General features: G+C 40.2%; 1 protein-coding gene across 1 annotated transcript in view; it reads right to left on the bottom strand.

The window, feature by feature from the left end:
- LOC122793779 (carboxypeptidase B-like) overlaps positions 1–19,579 on the bottom strand; it is a 322,241-nt gene that overhangs the window by 130,042 nt on the left and 172,620 nt on the right. The gene's annotated exons all lie outside the window — the stretch shown is intronic.

Raw genomic sequence — 19,579 nt, 5'->3', positions numbered from 1 at the left:
ATATATAGCTCCTTAAGACAGCTGCAAAAATGACAACCCTTTATGAGACATCTACAGTATCAAATGCACATTTGTGTTTAAGCTCACCAGTTTTGTCTACTGTTTTATTTAGCTTTTCCAGTTTATCTTTAGGGTTTGGGTCGGGCATAGTCTGAACACATTCCTGGATCTAGTTTATTATAGAGACTTGACAGGTTACCATATGGCCCGAGTACTTATGGTCTGTTATACTCAAGTTGCTAGATGTCAATGCAACTTTTTTTCCCATACCTGTCCAGCAATCTGCTTTATATGTCAAAAGGTAGTGATACTGAAGATAGTCTTTTTTTAACTCGTGAGGTAGATAGCAAGAGAGAGAGAATAGTGGGGCCTGTTTTATAGTTGTGGTATAAGTCCTGCTTATTTTTTCAGACATTTATACAAACTGTCCACAATTTCTTAAGTTGGAGAACTGAGTGTCACAATTTCTGCAGGTAATGTTCATCACATCTTTAAACTGCATAAATAAAAGAGGCATCATCACCTCTGATTGCCAGAAGTGGCCATCTTTTTGAGGGCGGGAGCATAGCTCTCAACTGTACCTCATTCCGAGGAATACCTCTCAATCTGAGTGTTAAAACTTTCATGTTCCATGCTGCTTGACATTGAATGGGTCTGTCAGACATTGATTACTATATTTTTTTAAACAACAATCATGGTAAATATTACTGAATCATATTAATTCATCAAATACATTTTTATAAGTATGAAGAAACACATGCTGTGAGCTTCTTAGCTGAAGTTGTTAGTAAATGCTCAGTATTTTACCCATTTGTTCCACGTTGTCAGAGGTAATGTTGTGTTCCAAATTTTGGAGATAATGGGTTGAGAGACATGGGATGCATTCGGTGGAAGAAAGCAAATGGCTGGCTGAAGTTGATCACAGTAAAGTAATGTTTGCTGTGGCTTGGTGGTGGTGGGGACTGAGCTTTACATCTTAAAACTCAAGAGTTGAAATACGTTACTGTGACTGTTTTTTCCTTCATTTTTTTTTCCTGGCAGAAAACCAGATGGAACTGTGGGCAGTTTAACAATACACAACACTCGTAACACAGTATACTTGTATTTATATTTAATATTATGGTAACTGACTTGGGGTTTTATATAATCAGCAAGTGGAAATACATTACTTGGCTGTTATATTTTTGTTTTCTTCTCAATGAGACTTTAAAAGTATATAGAATGTGAGCATCATGTTTTGGCAGCAGGTGATATATGTAAACAAACAACAGTCACAGGATCATTTCTAAATGGTAACAGAGAATTTGTTGCTTAGAACAGAATCTGTCAAGCACCAATGTCCCCATTATACTTATGTGATTTTGTTACAGTCAGAGGTAATATACTGTCTCAAAAATGGTATTTTTCACTTGGACACAATGTATGTGTTTGGTACCTAAGTATCTTAATAGATGTCCCTGGATTTTGTTTTATTGTGAACTGCCTTCAGGAAATTGACTTATGGCCTCCTATATGCATCTTGTAAATTCAGCATTTCAGAGGGCTTTTATTGTCACAGTCTGGCACTATATTTGATTTCCACCTTGTGGATAATTGACTCCTTCACAAAAGGCTGGGTAAAATCAGTGTCCACAGTACATGTGTAATAAATTCTCATTATGTTCAGAGTAAAAATCCTGTACATTTCATCAGACTTTTTTACCACTTGTAACATGCCATGTCAACAGTGTCATACTTTTAAACAATTAAAGCTGTGGAGTCATATTCAAAGTTTTGCTGCAGTCTTAGGTGTGTTTTGTGGCTGAATATCCTTTTGTTAACTGAATGTTTCATAATTTAACCTCAAAGAGGGACAGAGGTATAGTATTTCAAAGACAACTTCCAATTGGCTTTAGTTCATGTGTTTTTACTGCTACAGTCTGACATTATAGCAATCCGCCTGGGTGGTAATGTTGATTTACCCACGCGTGGTTTGGTCGCCCGAGGACCAAACAAAGCCAACCGTGGGTAAATACAGCATTACCCACACCCAGAAGTGGGTTATTGCTATTATACCATGACATTATTTAAGAAAAGAAACTATTACTTTTCTTAAATAATGGCATAGTATAATGCCTGTTTACTGCCCTTCCGCAGATGTCTGGCATCCGCAGTTCTGATGTACTGTGCGCGCAGAACATCAGAGTTGTGCAAAAGCAACAGAGAAAGCAAGATCTCCGTTGCTTTTTTTTTACTGTTAATGGTTTAACATAGCGTTTTAAAATAAGCAACGGAGATGTCCGTTGCTTATTTTAAACTGTCTCGCTATGTTAAACCTATTTAACATAGTGAACAGTAAAAGCAACGGAGATCTTGCTTTCTCCGTTTTTTAAACCTGTTAAATGGGTTTAGCATAGACAGTTTTAAAATAAGCAACAGAGATCTCCGTTTATTTTGTCTCGCTATGTTAAACCCATTTAACATAGCGGACCTTTTTCCATTAGTATAACTCGATTTACAATGTGCACGCTGGCCAATCAGCTTGCACGTTTTGGGGGGGTCATGGTATAATATGCATTACACTCATTTTTCATTAGGGGTGGAGTGGTGAACTTCATTTCAATGCACTGAGTACAATAAAGAGCTAAAATACTTTTCTTATTGCGTTGTCATTACATCATAACTAAAAATCCAATGTTTTTCTCCTGAACAGAGACATTTTTTGTCACTGGATTTATGATGCCTCAACTCTACAAGTTTAGATTCATTGACAATAAACTGCATTACAAAAAAACAAAGTCTTGCAGTCATGATGACCAGCTAACAGCATTTTGTATGCGAGGATAATGATATATTATTCTAAGAGAGTTGCTATAATAATTTGAATGCTATGCAAGGTTATAGAGAAATTCTCTAGGTACCACCAGTAGTCTTACATAGCCATTTGGATATTGTTTTTTTTTCCATTAATTTCTCAAAAATGCTTGGTTTGCATTGTTTTCAAGCTAACAAACTAATATGCATCAGAATTATATTTGTGTGTTTTTGTAAAACGAGAACCAAAAATAATACTGTCATCCACAAAAGTAGTCAATTTTATACATTTTAGCAAAATATGCATATTTTACACGCTCATATTTGAGATTCTCTCATCTACTTTCCTTAAAGCTATTTGGTTATGCAAAACAAAATGAAACTGGGATTATCAAGGGGCCTTTTTCAGACAATTTCATAAAGATATCTTGAAGCAGTACAGAGGTATTGTTATTTGAAGCTAAGGATTGATCTCACACGTGTACAACCTCTGCCTCACCACTAACACCAAACCTATTATCTGGAAATCAGCTTTTATTAAGCCTATTGCCAAAGAATCCAAACTGACTTCAACCAGCCACTTCACTTCTATCTCTGCTCTTCCCAGTCTATGCAAAATCTTTGAAAAACTGAGCTACAACTATGTCACCTCTTACCTGAAAATACCATATGCTCTCCAACAAACAACATGGCTTCTGGGCAGAAAGGCTTATATTTACTAGGCTATTGACCCATGAGGATCTTGGAAGCCTAGACCTGCATTCCCATGACATTTTCAGCCCTTACATTTTAAGGGTGAATAATTGAGAGCAAGACAGAACATTTCATGTTACTCTTATCCATAAAGGACAAGGGTGCTAAACCAGGGTTGCATTTGCAGTTTCACATTCATTTGCCCAGATTACATTTGAATAGAGTAAGGGAAGTACTTTGCTTTATGTGAAGAAGAAAGCAAAATTCCAAAGAACTGGTATTCTCTGTGATACATAACTATCCCTCCAACATGTTCTATTTATATTGTAGAAGAGCTTAAGATTTCTTGAGTGGATGTCTGTGCTACCATTGGACTTACATATGTGCAGTAGATCTGAGAGAAAACAGTCTACTGAGGCTCTGTACAAAAGGCAGAGAGCACCCCTCAATAACCTGCATGATACCGAGAAGAGGGACAAGGCTTTGAGGTGTTCAGTCTAGTTTCAGGATTTAGGCCCTTGATCTTCTTTGTGAGAAAACATTGTGGTTGATCAAGCTGTGTTATCTGTATGGACAGATACATATCGAAGGGGGCATTATGCTCAGTGATTGGCTTAATTTGTGCCAAATACAGTGGGATGATCACATCCTTGGACCTAGCCATATCATTACCAATATGTTGCACAAATATAAAAGGGCTTTCTTACAATAGTGGATATGTGGTGATTGAAGGACAGTTTTTTGTACACATAAGTTCACAGGCCCTAACTACAGGATTGATTCTCAAGGTTGGTTTGTTAATATGAAAGAGAGAGGTGATGTTATGCTTGCTGAATAAGACCAGTACACATTTTTTGGCATTTAGTTTTAGTCCATGATAAGGACACCAGCTATTTGTTTGTGACAGGCCCTCTTCAAGGATATTGATGTCCTCTGGTGAGTTTATGATGGCTCCAAATTTATAGTCATCTACCAATTTGATTATCCATAAACCTTTATCATTAGCTTTGATTTCCAAGAAGTAAATGCCAAATAGGGGTGGCCCAGGCACAGAACCCTGCAGTGTGCCATTAGTGACAGGTCTTTTGGAGGGGTAGAATCACCTGCACTAATTTCTTTGGTTCTATTTGTGTTTGCGAGCCAGTTTACTATCCAGTGAGTTACATGAGGATTAACATTTATCTAGGAGAGTGTATTAACAATATCTGAATATGGGATGTGCTGAATGCCTTTGTGAGGTCTAGATATATGGTGTGTACTGCTTTTCCCTCATCCCTTGCTTCAGTAACCTTGACAAAACCGAACTGGCTTGGGTCAAGCATTTGTAGGTTAACTATGTCCTTATTTATTATTTATGTAGTGATCTCTACAGCTGTACAGATGAGCTTGGTCAGACTTATGGGTCTATAATTACCAGGGTCTGTTGCTGTCCCACTTTTGTATAGGGGATGCTTCAGACATGGATGAAACCAATTTGCAATCTAGTGAGAAAAACTTCAGAATCTACAGATTGAAGAAGCCAATGGAGTTACATGGGGTGGGGGTACTGATGGACTAAGTTAGATCAGTGTCTCAGATTTTATGAAAGTAGTCCTCATGTTGAAGAAGATAAATGAGAAGACTTACACAAGCTGGATTGTTCAGAATACCTGGTCATGTCCACATCCAGCCCCATGGTTGAAGAAGGGCAGGTAGATGAGAGGACCTTTACTGGGTGAATTCTAGGAGTCACTCTCACATCTGTCTACCTGCAGAAGGTTAAATCCCTCAGGGACATCTGGGTTGTACCTATATACCTCCAAATCTCAGGCTTGTATAACTCAGATAGTTGTTATTAGGTGACCCAGGTACTACAGTCGAGTGTAATGCATTACGCATCTAATGTGGATGGGTCATGCTTGGTACATGTATTACTTGATTGCTTTATTTACTGTTTTGTATCTGTTTTTTTTTATTTTTATTAAGTACGTGCTTCTGCTGTTAGTAAAACATATGTTAGGGGTCTGTTAGAAAGAACATATGTTTGTAAGTCAAGATAATAGCACCTCTGATAATGTTTCCTAGAGCTATATCAGTGTAAATTTGACTTACATCTGGCAGGCACTGCAATTGATTAAAGCTATGCACTATTAATGTATCACCTCCTTGGATGAGGGTTTGATTTCCTTAGCCTCTATTTGCTTACTGCTTTACTCTGAGCAAGAAACTTATAAAGACAGTGCTCTTGAGTGTACACCTCAACTGTGCAGAATTTTGCAAACTGCCCAGATTTTTACCTCCTATTTTTTGTTTGTGTTTTATGTGTTTTTTTTTTTTTTTTGCAAATAGTTAAGGATTGGAATAACTAAATAATGATAGACAGTTCAGGTTCAGATGTAAAAAACTTCTAAAATGCATGCTAATGTAAAACTTGTTATTCTAGCAACTTCCAAAGTCTGTAAGAGCAGTATTTATTGTTCTGATTTGGGATCTGTAGCCCTCTGTCATTATTTTTGGCTTTGTCCAGAATTCTTGTGCTAAGATGTTGAGAGGTATGAACTTGGCATGAAGGCCCATATGTCCAGTCTCAGTGTGCTCTTCCCTGGTTAAACAATATAAATACTAATGTGCTAATGTATGAGTTAAAGTGACTTTTTACTGATATAAATCCTGTCCCAAATGTACCACATGTACTTTGAATACAGCAGCTGATTGTATAAATCCTCTTTGGCCTCCTCTCCTGAGTTTCCTTTCCATGACTTCCATTTCCATCTGTGTATTTCTTAACAAGAAAATGATTTCAAATGTTTAATTACATATTCCTTGAGAAATGTGCATGTTTTGAGAAAAAAATGCATAAATCAGCAAACGATTTTACATTAGTAAACAGACAAAGGAAAACTTGGTGAATGACTAGATTTTGGTAGTTACAGTGATTTTTCAAGTTATTCTTTCACATCCCAAGTTAACATGGAAACCATTAAATCCCACACATGCCTTGTGTATATTTATACTCCCTGATTATTATGTTTGCGCTGTTTCATTCTCTAACAAACACCCTGCCCTCTCTCCTTCTGACAGTTTCTATCTATCTATCTATCTATCTATCTATCTATCTATCTATCTATCTATCTATCTATCTATCTATCTATCTGTCTATCTATTTATATCTCTCTCTCTGTATATATCTATGTAATGTTAGTGTGTGCACGTACATATATGTGTGCATGTACACATGCACGTCAACAAAAATACACATATATACTGCATCTCGAGCTTGCATAACAAGTTACAAGCATTTTTTGAACATGTGCAGTTTCCATATTATATCCTGGTAGCAAAAACAATTCAACATTGTGAACATTTGCTCTAATGAAGGGGAAATTTAATGAACCATTCCCATGAAACCCATACCGTTGAAACGTCAGAAAGCCAACAAAACATCAAAAGTCAGCATTTCCTACTGCACCACACCTACAAACAAGTGCTAACATGAGTCAAAAAGGGGATGAGATTTTGTAGTACGGAATATTGGTGTTTAAGGTTTTATGAAGGCGCAGCTCGGAGTTTGCGGAAGTGGGTTCGCTGTTGTGGCCATTGACATTATGGAGATAAACCATATTTCTTATATATATATATATATATATATATATATATATATATATATATATATCTATATATATATATATATATATATATATATATATATATATATATATATATATATATATATATATATATATATATATATATATATTAATCGAATTTAAAATCAAGACCAAATCGTCGAAAACTCATAACATCGAATCTCAAATCATTGAAAGCTATAAAGCAGCTAGAAATAACATCCCAGACACTGTTTACTACATTTATGCAGGGGGCAAGCTCCGCCCCCCCCATAAATTAAATATACCAACTCCAAGGTTGCACTACAGTGGGGTAGGAAATTACCTTTTTCTCCCACTGTAGTGCGACCTTGGAGTTGGTATAGTTAATGTAAGGGGGGTGTGGGCGGTGGAGCCCCCCCACATGGGAGGTGTAGGGGGGCTTGTCCCCCTGCATAAACATAGTAAAAACTCTGTGGGATGTTATTTCTAACTGCTTTATAGTTTTCAATGATTTGAGATATGATGTTATGAGTTTTTGATGATTTGGTCTCGATGATTTGAAATTCGATGAAATTATAATTCGATGATATGAAGTGGAACCATTTATATATGTTTGTATATAGTGTCCAGTTGATGTTTTAAGACTTCCTATCCCTGGAGGATCTATCACTCAACTCTAATGCCAACCCCAGTTTAACAAACAGCTTTTGTGTTTGTTCTTTTGTTGAGCATTTTCATTGTATGGTTCTGTAATTTTTAAAGGAAGCTTGTTTGCTGAGTTTTAGAAAATGTAGTCCCTTTCTGTTTTTTTAATTTACAGTGGAATATTTGTCAGATTGCTCTAGTTAATAAATATATGCATGTGACTGCAAACCTGTATGTGTAGAAGTGTGTCTCTGTATGTAGGTCTGGATATTGTCAAATGTGTGTGTGTGTGTGTGTGTGTGTGTGTGTGTGTGTGTGTGTGTGTATAAATATATATATATATATATATATATATATATATATATATATATATATATATATATATATATATATATATATATATATATATATATATATATATATATATATATATATATATATATATATATAAAATTTATATATATATCATCCCCTTTGGTAAAAACTCTGTACCCATGAACTACAACATAGGCGGTAGTTTATTTAACACCGAAAGTGTGATAAGAGACCTTGGGACACAGGTGGACAGTAGTCTCTCCTTTGATAATCACATTGCCACAGTAGTCAGGAAATCCTTTTACGTGGCACACCTCATCACAAAAGGTTTCTCATCCAGGAAAAAAGAGGTCATTGTTCCCCTCTACTTATCACTCATTAGACCCATTATAGAGTACAACGCCCCTTTTGGTATGTACCTCAGAAGACATCTACAACAACTGGAAAGGCCACAGAAATACCTCACAAAGAGGATTACTGGCCTCAAACAGATGCCCTACGCAGACAATCTCAAAAAACTCCAGCTTTACTCTGTCACATATCGCCTACTCAGAGGCGATCTCTGCCTAACATTCAAAGCTATGTCAAACCCAGAGCTGTTGGACATGCTCCACATAAAGAAATCCCAATCCCTTCGAGCTACATGCTCTAGGGACCTAAACCTTGTCACCACAACAAACAGAACATGCTGGAGGGATAGATTCCTATCTCAGAGACGTCCTATACTCTGGAACAAACTACCTATCTATATCAAACAAAGCTCCTTATTAGCACTCTTCAAGAAAAATCTTGATGATTGGATGGGAGATAGGAAATTCTCCCCGGGGATCACTTCTGTGGCTCTGCTTGACAGGGGCACAGGAAAATAATTTTCTTGAGTGGCAAAAGCCAGGGTACCGTTTGGCTAGGCTTATATAGGCCCTAGGGCCAATAGCCTAGTACCTACCTATGAACCTATGAATCTATGAACTATAAATTAATTATTACACCTGTTCTGCAATAATACATGAAGCTATAGCAGTAATACCCAAGGTATATTGTCTATATCAGGACTGTCTTGTTTTAACCATTGGAGTTCAGCTCTGTGTATTCAGGCTCTGAGGTATGGTGCTACAAGCAAGTATAACAGTGTAATAGTTGTAGACTGCATATATACTGTCTGCAAATGTATACGGGTGAGGTAGCCAACTCAGTAATCCGATATGGTGTGTAGACTTCACAGATATTTGAACCCACTAACAATATTGGGTGTACACTTGCAGTCTATGTAGTAATGTATAGGTTACCTAGTATCTCTGTCATGCAGGAATTTCATGCATGTGTGTCTAACTGTCACTGCAGTCTAGTATAAAACTGTATTACTATTACCAGGTCTTCTTTTGTTTCCAGGTGAGCTCTAGGCAAATATCATTCAGTTAGTAATCAGTAGTGACTCAGTAGCTCAGTTTGTAAAATGCTCTGTATGAAGTACATTTTGGCACACAGAGACCAGGGTCTGAATCCAGTGGCATGTAGTAATAAATATTACTGAATCAGTTATGTAATGATGACAGATTTTTTTCTCCACAGGAACTACAGGTAAATGGGTGGAGGTAGCCCATATTATGTGTATAATAATATAATTGTGTGTACAGGTGTCACAGACTGTTAAATGCAGCACCAGGCATGTGATAATACTGCATAACATAAAGCAAATAAGTACAAGTTTTAATAAAATTAAATAAAGAAATAAAATTTGTAATCTTGGTATGGCTGTATGCCTGGAATTTCTCTGAAATGTTGCTGCAGTCAATTGTACATGTCCTCTGCAGTCACTGCTATTGGTTTTTAATCCCATGCATGTCAAAAATAGTATAGTATTAGTCATGTATTGATAACAGATATCATTATCTCCACAGAACCTACAGGTAAATGATTGAAGTAGCCCATATTATATGTAAATAAATGTGTGTACTCCTGCCACATCTCAAACCCAGTCCTCTGTCAACTACAGCATAGTGCATTAGCCAACTAAGCCACTCAGCTCTTAATTAAAATGGGCATTTCCAGCATAATATACTGATTGCCACTGAGAGACTGCAAATACATCTAATGGGAAAAATGGGAGTGTCCCTGGGACTCTGATGCAAAAAGTACACCAGCACACAGTCAAATAAATAATAATGATTATACGTGAGGCCTGGGATTGCAGGCAAATGTACCAATTTAGCAGCAACATCTTTAAGCACACCTGCTAAGGCAGCAATGGCAAAGTACATGTTTACAACTGGGACCCTGCTGCACATCTACCTTTGAAAGCCATGCACATAATGATGGATGCAGAGAATGTGTGTTCCAGACTGTATGTATGCATATATATCTTGACAAATACAGCTGCTGCAGCACTGACTCTGTAGCTCAGTCTGTTAAATATGTTGCATGCAGTGTATTTTGATGCCCACAGTCCTGGGTTCAAATCCAGTGTGTTGCACATCAATTACATTCTTGTGAACACAGCAAGTAATCACTGAGTCATCAGACCTCCCAACCATCCCGAATTACTCCGTTTTTACCGAGTTTTGGGGGTCCGAAAATGGGGTGCCACGATTCCTGAGTGGCACCCCTTTATTTCCGATTTTTTAAATCTTTTCTTATAGATTTTGTGCTTTCAGAGCTGACGTCATCACGTGCGTGATGATGTCAGCTCCGTCAGCATTATATTTTGTATTAAAACCTTATACAGAAGTGTATTTAAAAATTAAAAACTCCTTTTCAAACATGTACAAGGAATAAAGTAAATTAAACAAACAGATCATCAGCAGCAAACGGCTATTACATAGCCTTACTTATAAACCCCTAACTACGTCCAGCAGCCAAGGTATTCAATAGCAGTTTAAATAAACATCGTTGTCAATAGTGTAGAAAAACCTTTGAATCATTTATTAAAATTGTTTCTCTTAAGGTTTTATGTCTTATTTATATACTCAATTTAATATATTACCATCATCAAAAAATAATAATATTATCAGTTAGAATGCTTACCATCAGTTTAGGTTAGTGAACGCCAGGTTTCTAACATGCCTTCTCTAGAAGGGAAGTGACGTTCCTAATTACTTTTTGGCGACAATTTAAAAGGGTGGAATTTCATACCTGTTATTTTGTATCTAGTATTCTGATGAAGGTGAAGCATAGTCTTTACCGAAAGCGTGTCATTTATTTACTTGTTTTAACGCTAAATTAAACCTGGTTTCTACCGCTCTTATTGGTTTCAGTTCGCATTTTGTTTTATCCAGTTTGTCGTTTTTCTGTGGTTTGCGTGATTCTATTCAAGCACCCTAACATCTGATATCACCTGGCTAAAACAGCCTTCCCAGCAACAGTTAACCTCTCCAACCTGTATGTTCACCCTAAGTTACTCTGTACCAGTTATTAACAACTAAGCAAGTGTCCTGATCATCACGGACCTCTGCCAACTGCACTACTTTCCCTCTACTCCTTGCTCCATCCTCCATACTCTATCCTTCTCCCCCACTTCCAAGTTCTCCTTCATATTCCACTCCAACCTTAGGCCACCTATATCTCTAATTGCTTTAATTCACAGGCTTCCTGTATCTATTTCTCCTGTCTTTTCACTTGCTCCATCAATCTTCCCCCCTGCAAACCTCCAGAATTTTCTCCTCTGGTCTTGCTATCATACTTATTAACAGTCACCATTTTGGTGTGACTAGGATGACATTGCAGACATTGAAGGTATATTTATGCAAGCAGTGTGTGAAGGTATATTTATGCAAGCAGTGTCCATGCCTCATATTTTTGTTGTGTTTTTTTTGTATTTTTATGGCAAATCACTGAAGGATTGAATTCACTAAATAATGACAGGCATTTGAATTTCAGACTTCAGATACTGAGCTTATAATCTTAGAAAATTGCTAGAATAAAAGTTTTTGTGATACCATTTATTATATATAGTTTGTGTGTGTGGAAGTAGACATATGATGGAAATGTTCTGAATTGGGCAGTTTTGTCATTACTGCTTATGCATTTTGCTTCATTCAATGAATGTGAGTTTCAAAGGCAGAAACATTTTAATGCAGCCAAGTCTAGTTTCATTGTGAGACAGTATTGCTTTGTTTAGCAGATGTCTTAGTGTTTGTGCAGTGTGCTATAAAATGTAAAAATAAAATCCAAATCATTGTAGAAGTAAAGCAGTATGTACATTACTGTTTGTGGTAAATGGGGCAACATAGCCAATGGGGCAAAATAGCCTAAGCCAGGTAATGGGACATTGGACTGACTGCAGGGGGACTCTGGTGGCATATTTTGGTTGTTTGTTCTTCAGTTTGCGTTTGAAAGTTGGTATCCCACAATTCCATTGGAGTGGGTGGGGTTACGTAATTATGCATGCAAATTTTATGTTAATCAGCATACATATTTGTACCCATTTTTCATGGGTCTTGTCCAGATTTTTGATGTTTCCAGGTTGAGAGGTATGTGAGTCATACAATTGTAACCCACACAGGTTGCTGCTACTGAATGAAATGCTACCTATGTTTGCAAGTCAATGGCTTGTAGGTAGGGACACACTGCACATATTCGTACAGCTGAACTATATGTCACCTACTACTCCGTGATTGTCACTGTTACATAACAGATGTACTTTAAGCACATGCCTCTATTGGACTGTAAAGGGTATCCTTACCCTGGCTGCGCTGTGATGACAGAGTTGACACTGCTGCCTCAATTACACGTACAGCTTGCTGTCCTCCAAAGAGTTCACACTCCCCCCCATGTGTCCTAGGCTGCAGCCTGGAACAGATACAGCTGTAGTTTAAGCTAGCTGCTACAGACCTACCATACCTCACAACCCCCTAGAACAAGGGATCCAGACAAACCCATACATAAAGGGTGGGGGGGCAAAGGTCCAACGTTAGGGACATGTGTCACGGTTTGTGCCTACAAAGATAGTGAGCTAATAGAATAGCAGCTACTGCATCAGCATGCATATTCTGATAGGTATGACGTCTGATACTCACATGTCTCCCTCTCCTTACTGACCTCAACCCACAATATTTACCACTGAACTGCCAGATAATCACTATGTCATGGGACAATGGCCAAACATATCATGCAAAACTGTGGACATACCTCATAAATCTCAATAGTGGACAGCATTTGTACCTACCCTCTTTGATGCTCTAGTCTCCACACCTCACTAATGTTCATCTCAAAGACTAAGAAAGGGGCCAAGGCCTACATGAAGGCCTGAAATATTGCACGGTTGTGCCACGTCATTGGCTAATGAGAGTGTAACCCAGCTGTTTTGGATGCAATTAGCACATCTGAGCCACCGATTGGTGCACAGGTAATTACCTGTTAATGAGCATTACCTACAAAAGGCAATCAACTGCCTATGGGGAGCAGGTCTGTATGTTGTTTTGCTCACACAGACAATGGATTTGGAAGCTATTTGCAGAGCAACACTTAAAAAAGGAATACTTCACTCTACCAGGTATGTAATAGATGTCCCCATATAATGGGATGCAGATGGTATGATGGAGGTATGGGGAATAGAGATTACAACAGTAGGCTTGTCATACATATATGGTATTGACATGTTGGTGATACTCCATTGTCCAACAGCTACAGTCATGCCTCCCAACTGTCCCTGCTTTAAGTCAAATCCCAGCTCTGCCCCATTACTCCCTCCTACAACAACCAGCTGTTGTAGGAAAGCTAGTGGAATCTGTGTTAGACATAGTGATACTAAGTATGGGTGTACACTCCTGTAACATCAAATGATGTACTGTCATTCACAACCTCTCAGTTTGTCAATGTCACACATAACTAGTGCTGACATTGTCCAGGTGTCCTTGTCTGCCCTTGATGTACACTGGCTATGTCACTGTTTTGTTGACATTCATCCCTCATTGGTTGAGAGCTATGGCTAACAGATCTGCCAACCACCTACAGCAGGGATCCAGTCATAGCCATAAGTAATGGGGGCAGAGGCCAACTTCAGTGACAGGGGATACATATTGGCCATACTACGTAAAACTATGAATACATTAACAGATATTATTGTAGCATACATGTTTTCTGAGGGGTCTGGCATGTGACAGCCAGATTCCTTATTGTCTGTCAACAAACAGCAATGACTGGCCAACCATCTGTCAGACATCCACATGTTTGTGCCAAAAGCAACACATTCATGAGGCACACAATCACAATCCACAAACATCTGTGTAATGGAAAAGTCAGATGCCTACAGGAAACATATACTATAGCAGGTTTGCATTGCTGTCTGTCATTGTGGCATATTGCTGTTGCTGGACTGTCCCCATATAGTTGTAATATTGCACAGCTATTTATCTGACAGTAGCTGTATAACATAGTGGGAGCTTGCCCTTAGGGTACACACCACTGTAGACTGCAGTGATGAGTGTAGAGACATAATGCAGAATCCGTCATGCCACACAGGTACATACCCAGTATCACTACTATCTTGGTGATAGCCACACATGTAGTATGTTGAAAAACTTGGGGCATGATGTTTGAGGGAGCGGTGAATAGTGTGGGCTGTATTGGTTGTGCAGGGTCTGTACATAGTGGATGTGCATGTATCTGGTCCTGCAATGTGTCCCCCTCTTGTTGTCTTTCAGGAACAATGTATTGCAGGAGACATCCCCCATTCACAGCTGCTGAGAACACTGTAATCCTGGATGGCCTCAGACTGCATCATCACATTCTGCTTTCAAGGGGTCGCCAACATTGTAACCAGCATACAGCATTGTAGGTGACCTTGTCAGGATGGTTAACAAAAATGGACATCAAGGCTGGACCTACGAGCAGGTCCAACACAGGGCCACAGATATGCTTAATGCCGCAAGTCAAAGGGCAGCTGCTGTGGTCAGGGATGGTGCTGCCACCGGTGGAGGGACTGCAACAGAACAACCACTCACAGACACAGAGGAATTCCTGGCAAACCTAGAATCAACCACCAGCTCCCAGGCATCCATCAACACAAACATCCTGGAGATGGGTGCCACAGTGTCTACATCACAGGAGCATCTAGGTAAGCTTACTTTGTTTACCAGTGTAATACTGTATCAGTCATTGTGGCAGACTCTGCATGCCAGTACATGGACATCAGATCTATCTGCACTGGGGGGGGGGGTTGTTTTAATGCACAGTTGTGCACACATACTCAGAATTTCAGCAATGTAGGCAAGTATCACATTAGCTACTGTACATGTGGATATATGTACATATTAACCTCTAACAGTGCAACATTTGGTATTGCTGACAATCCCTCTCCTTCATATTTTCATAGGTATGTCAGGTGTGGCCGGAGTCTGTGGTTCTGTACCTGGTAAGTGTGATACCATTGTTTTATGGCTTATATATACCATATGAACATTAAGGACTGCCATTTAGCCCAAGCACAACTGTTATGCTTAGCCAGAGTGGAATAGTTGTATGTTCAATATTGGAGCAGTTGACTACAGTGCATACAATGGATAATCACAGCTGTGTATATGTACAAACAGTAACACATTTGCAGTTTTAGTCATGAAGATGTATGCAACCTTCTATACAGGAGGCAATGACTCCAGGATGCCTGTTCACTCACTATAGGGAGATGGTACATACCTGTGGCAGTGATACTACAGCAGGCATATCATTCTCAGGATAGGTGTACTGGGTATTATGTGTAGTATTATCACATACACTGTCATATTGCATACCTCACAGGTGTAGTGTACTGGCAACAGTCACTGGATGTAGCAGAAGTGTGTATTAGAAAGAGCCTGTCTTGTCTGTGTATGTTGGTGTGTGTTTGTGTGTTTTACATGAGATCCATGATGAGAAGATGTGTGACTGGTAATGCAGTTGTGGCTTCTCATCTGTATGAGTCTGTGTTGATTACCATACATAATAGTACAAGTAATAATGTACTGATTTTGTCTTCCTCCTCACAGGTGAACGGGGGGTTGGAGTCTGTCCCCATCACAACCTAATGTCAGTGTCCCATTGGGCTCTGATGATGATGGTGGCCATAGTGAGGCACAGGTGGGGTTGTCAGGGGTTGAATCTGTCCCAGAGGTTGACATTCCCTCTTCTGCCCCCATTGTCCCCACACACAATCAGTATGCCCACACATACCCAGTCCCCAGAGGCCAAAGATATTGGGCAGTCACATGGTGTTGACATTAAACAGGACAGTGTGACAACTATGGCATCAGTGAGTGTAGACATTGGCCATAGCCAGACAGCTGGTGAGGTCTCACACAGGCAGATTGACAGGGGTTCTCAAAGGGGGACTGCTGTACATCCACCTCCTGTCACAGGTGTCACATCATGGGTCACTCACATGTTTTGGGCCATCATGGAGGCACAGACATGTACCGCACCAGAACACCAGAAGGGATGGTCAGGGTCATGGATGCAGCACAGTCTGACATCTGTGAGCCTCCACTGATTGGTGATGCCATGGATCATTTCACTGATGTAGTGGACAGACAGTGTGTTGAGACAGTGTTTATCTTTGCCCACACATTGTGCTGGAACATCTGGTTGGGGTAGGGCATCGGGCATGTGTATGTAGGTCAGCAACAGCATCTGCTGAGAGACCACGTGTCCATGCACACTCACGGTCCCATAGTGGCAGTATCGCCGGTGCTACACAGGGGAGTGTGCTGTCCACACCATGACATGGCAGGCCATGGGCACTTGGTCCTGGGTGGTCCCATGGTGGACATGAGCCCAGCAGACAGCAGTTACTGTCAGGTATTAGCACCGCATCCGACTTTGGGCATGGTGGTGTCGTTGCACTCCTGACAGAGCAAGTTCCCGTGTTCATGGCCAGAGACAGTGAACTGTCCACTCTGCCATGTATGGTTCACAGCTGGCCAACATAGACATGTGTAGGGCTAGTACTAGGCTTGACTGTGTACATGTACACCCTCAAACAACACTGTCACATGCAGGTCACCAACACACACCTGGCACCTCTCCATGGCACATCTTACCAGCATTCCTTCCTGACTCACACACATGCTGCCAACTGTATGGCATAGCCTAGGCCGCTGGCACCCCCACACCACACCCTGTGCATGTGATGATACCTGTGCCACATCCCTGCCATCTGTGTCATCAATGCAGGGACATGCAAATATGTGTCTGATGCACAGTGTGATTATATTACTTTCAATGTAGTTTTGTAGTGCAGTATTGTTATGCCACTGCAGGTGTTGTAGGCCACAACAGGTACTGTATGCTCGCATGTGTCATGAGTACACAGCAAACTGTGTGTTAAACTGACGTTAGTATGACAGAATGACAGGTCTATCATGGACCTGTGTATATTTCTTTTCCAGCAGTTTGGATGGTTATTCTATGGACACATGGTGACAGCATAGCAGCACAGGATGGCACGGCAGCACAGCAGAAATATGACGTCAACAAGGTGTGGCAGTATTTATGCATGATTCCCTAGGTGCATATGTGCAAAAGATCGTGTCTGGGACAATGGTGGCAGCCAGCATAATTATGCGTTCATACTTTGTGAGATGGTCTGGGCGGCCATAGTGGTGCAGTGGTTAGCATTGTCGCCTCACAGCAAGAGGTTCTCTGGTTTGATCCTTGGCTGGGGTGCCTTCTGTGTGGAGTCTGCATGTCCTCCCTTTGGTCGCGTGGGTTTCCTCCAGGTGTTCCCATTTCCTCCCACATCCCAAAGACATGCTGCATGTGATTGGACACTCTAAATTGGCCCTAGGTGTGAGTGAGTGTGGGTGTGTGTGCTTTCTATGGAAGGTTGGGCGCCGGGCTGGCAACACAACACTGTAAAACTCCACTGCCAATCATGAGCGGACAGGTGATCCACTGTGGCGACCCCTAACTGGGAAAAGCCTGAAGAAGAAGAAGAAGAAGAAGAAGAAGAAGACTTTGTGAGATGGTCTGCTACCCTTTATACATGTCACCTGGGTTTTATGACCATACAAGCATAGATGGTGGCAGATATCAGTGCTGCCTGCATAGGACCTAGAGCTTGTCACAGTGCTGTAAAATGCATAACCATTGCACAGAGATAGCCCATATGGGCATATCCATGCTGATACTATGAGATATATTTGTGACCACACACATGGACGACCATACACACACACACACACACACACACACACACACACACACACACACACACACACACACGCACACACACACACTCAAAGTTCACTTGTGGGAGACTAAAACCCCTATCCATCTACTATTACACACTATAGCTTGCAGTAATCGCATGCGCCATGGAGTTTATCTGATTTTTGGGAAGTCAGATAGTACTCTTAGGGTGGATGACATCCACAGGCATTGTAGGGGAAGGCATTTAGAGGCCAGCAGGTAGTCTTAGACCCATAAAATGCATAAGTATTGCATGAAAATTGCCTGTGTGGGCATGTCTGTAGGGCTGTATATGGATACAGGTATACACATACATTTGGCTGATGTGAAATTAGAACCCCTACCTATTTAGTAGTACATACTACAGCTTGCAGTACTTATTGCAACAGCTACGGAGATTACTTGACATTAGACTATCAGCCAGTGCTGTTAAGGTGGATGACATTAGTAGGCTTCATAAAGGAGGCCATTATAGAGGCCATCCAGTAGTCACAGGGCCTTAAAATGTATAACCATTGCTCAAAGATACGCATGTCTCTACTGTTGCAAAAGGTGATATTTACACACACACAGAATTGGCTGTTGTGAGATCAGAACCCCTACCTACCTATTAGTACACACTAGAGCTCACAGTACTTATCGCATATGCCATGGAGATTACTTGAAATTAGACTGTTAGCCAGTGTTGTTAAGGTGGATGACATCAGCAGGCTTTGTAAAGGAGGCCACTGCTGAGGACAGCAGCTAGACACAGGGCCATAAAATAAATAACCATTGCACAGACATAGGCCTGATGGGCACATCTTTACTGCTACCGGGGATATATCTGTATACACAGACAGTCACCTGTTGTGAGATTAGAACCCCTACCTATCTAGTTGTACACATTATAGCTCTCAGTACTTATTCTGTGCACCACAAGTTATGTCTGCTGTTTTTGTGGATGCAGCCACAGTACTTGTGCCCTACACAAAGTGGCCTTGTATTACACAGCATGTGTGGCTTGCAGAGTGCTCCAACATACTGGTGTTATAGTCTCTAGTGTCCTAGGAGTGGGATAGCTGTTAATACCCCTGCTATATGCGTACATTTCCCAGTATGGCCATGTCTGGCTGGTTGCAGTTTGGTAGGTGGATAATCAGCCATGGACAATATGGCCTGTACAAGGCCTACGTTGCAACCATTGCTCATTACACCACCTGCTCACCATTGTCTGTCTACAGGCTGACATTTCACAGGCACAGGGATTCTGTGAGTGTGTACATTATATCCTGCATTGGTCTATTACCATCAGACAACTGTTGTGATGTGTAGGTGATGATAACCACAGCATTCTGCATTCCAGTGCGGACGTTCGTACATTCCCTCCACACACACACACACACACA

The sequence above is a fragment of the Protopterus annectens genome, chromosome 2.part0 (genome assembly GCF_019279795.1).
Source record: "Protopterus annectens isolate FY-2018-M chromosome 2.part0, PAN1.0, whole genome shotgun sequence".
Lineage (NCBI taxonomy): Eukaryota > Metazoa > Chordata > Ceratodontiformes > Protopteridae > Protopterus > Protopterus annectens.
This window is presented reverse-complemented; position numbering and strand designations above follow the sequence as displayed.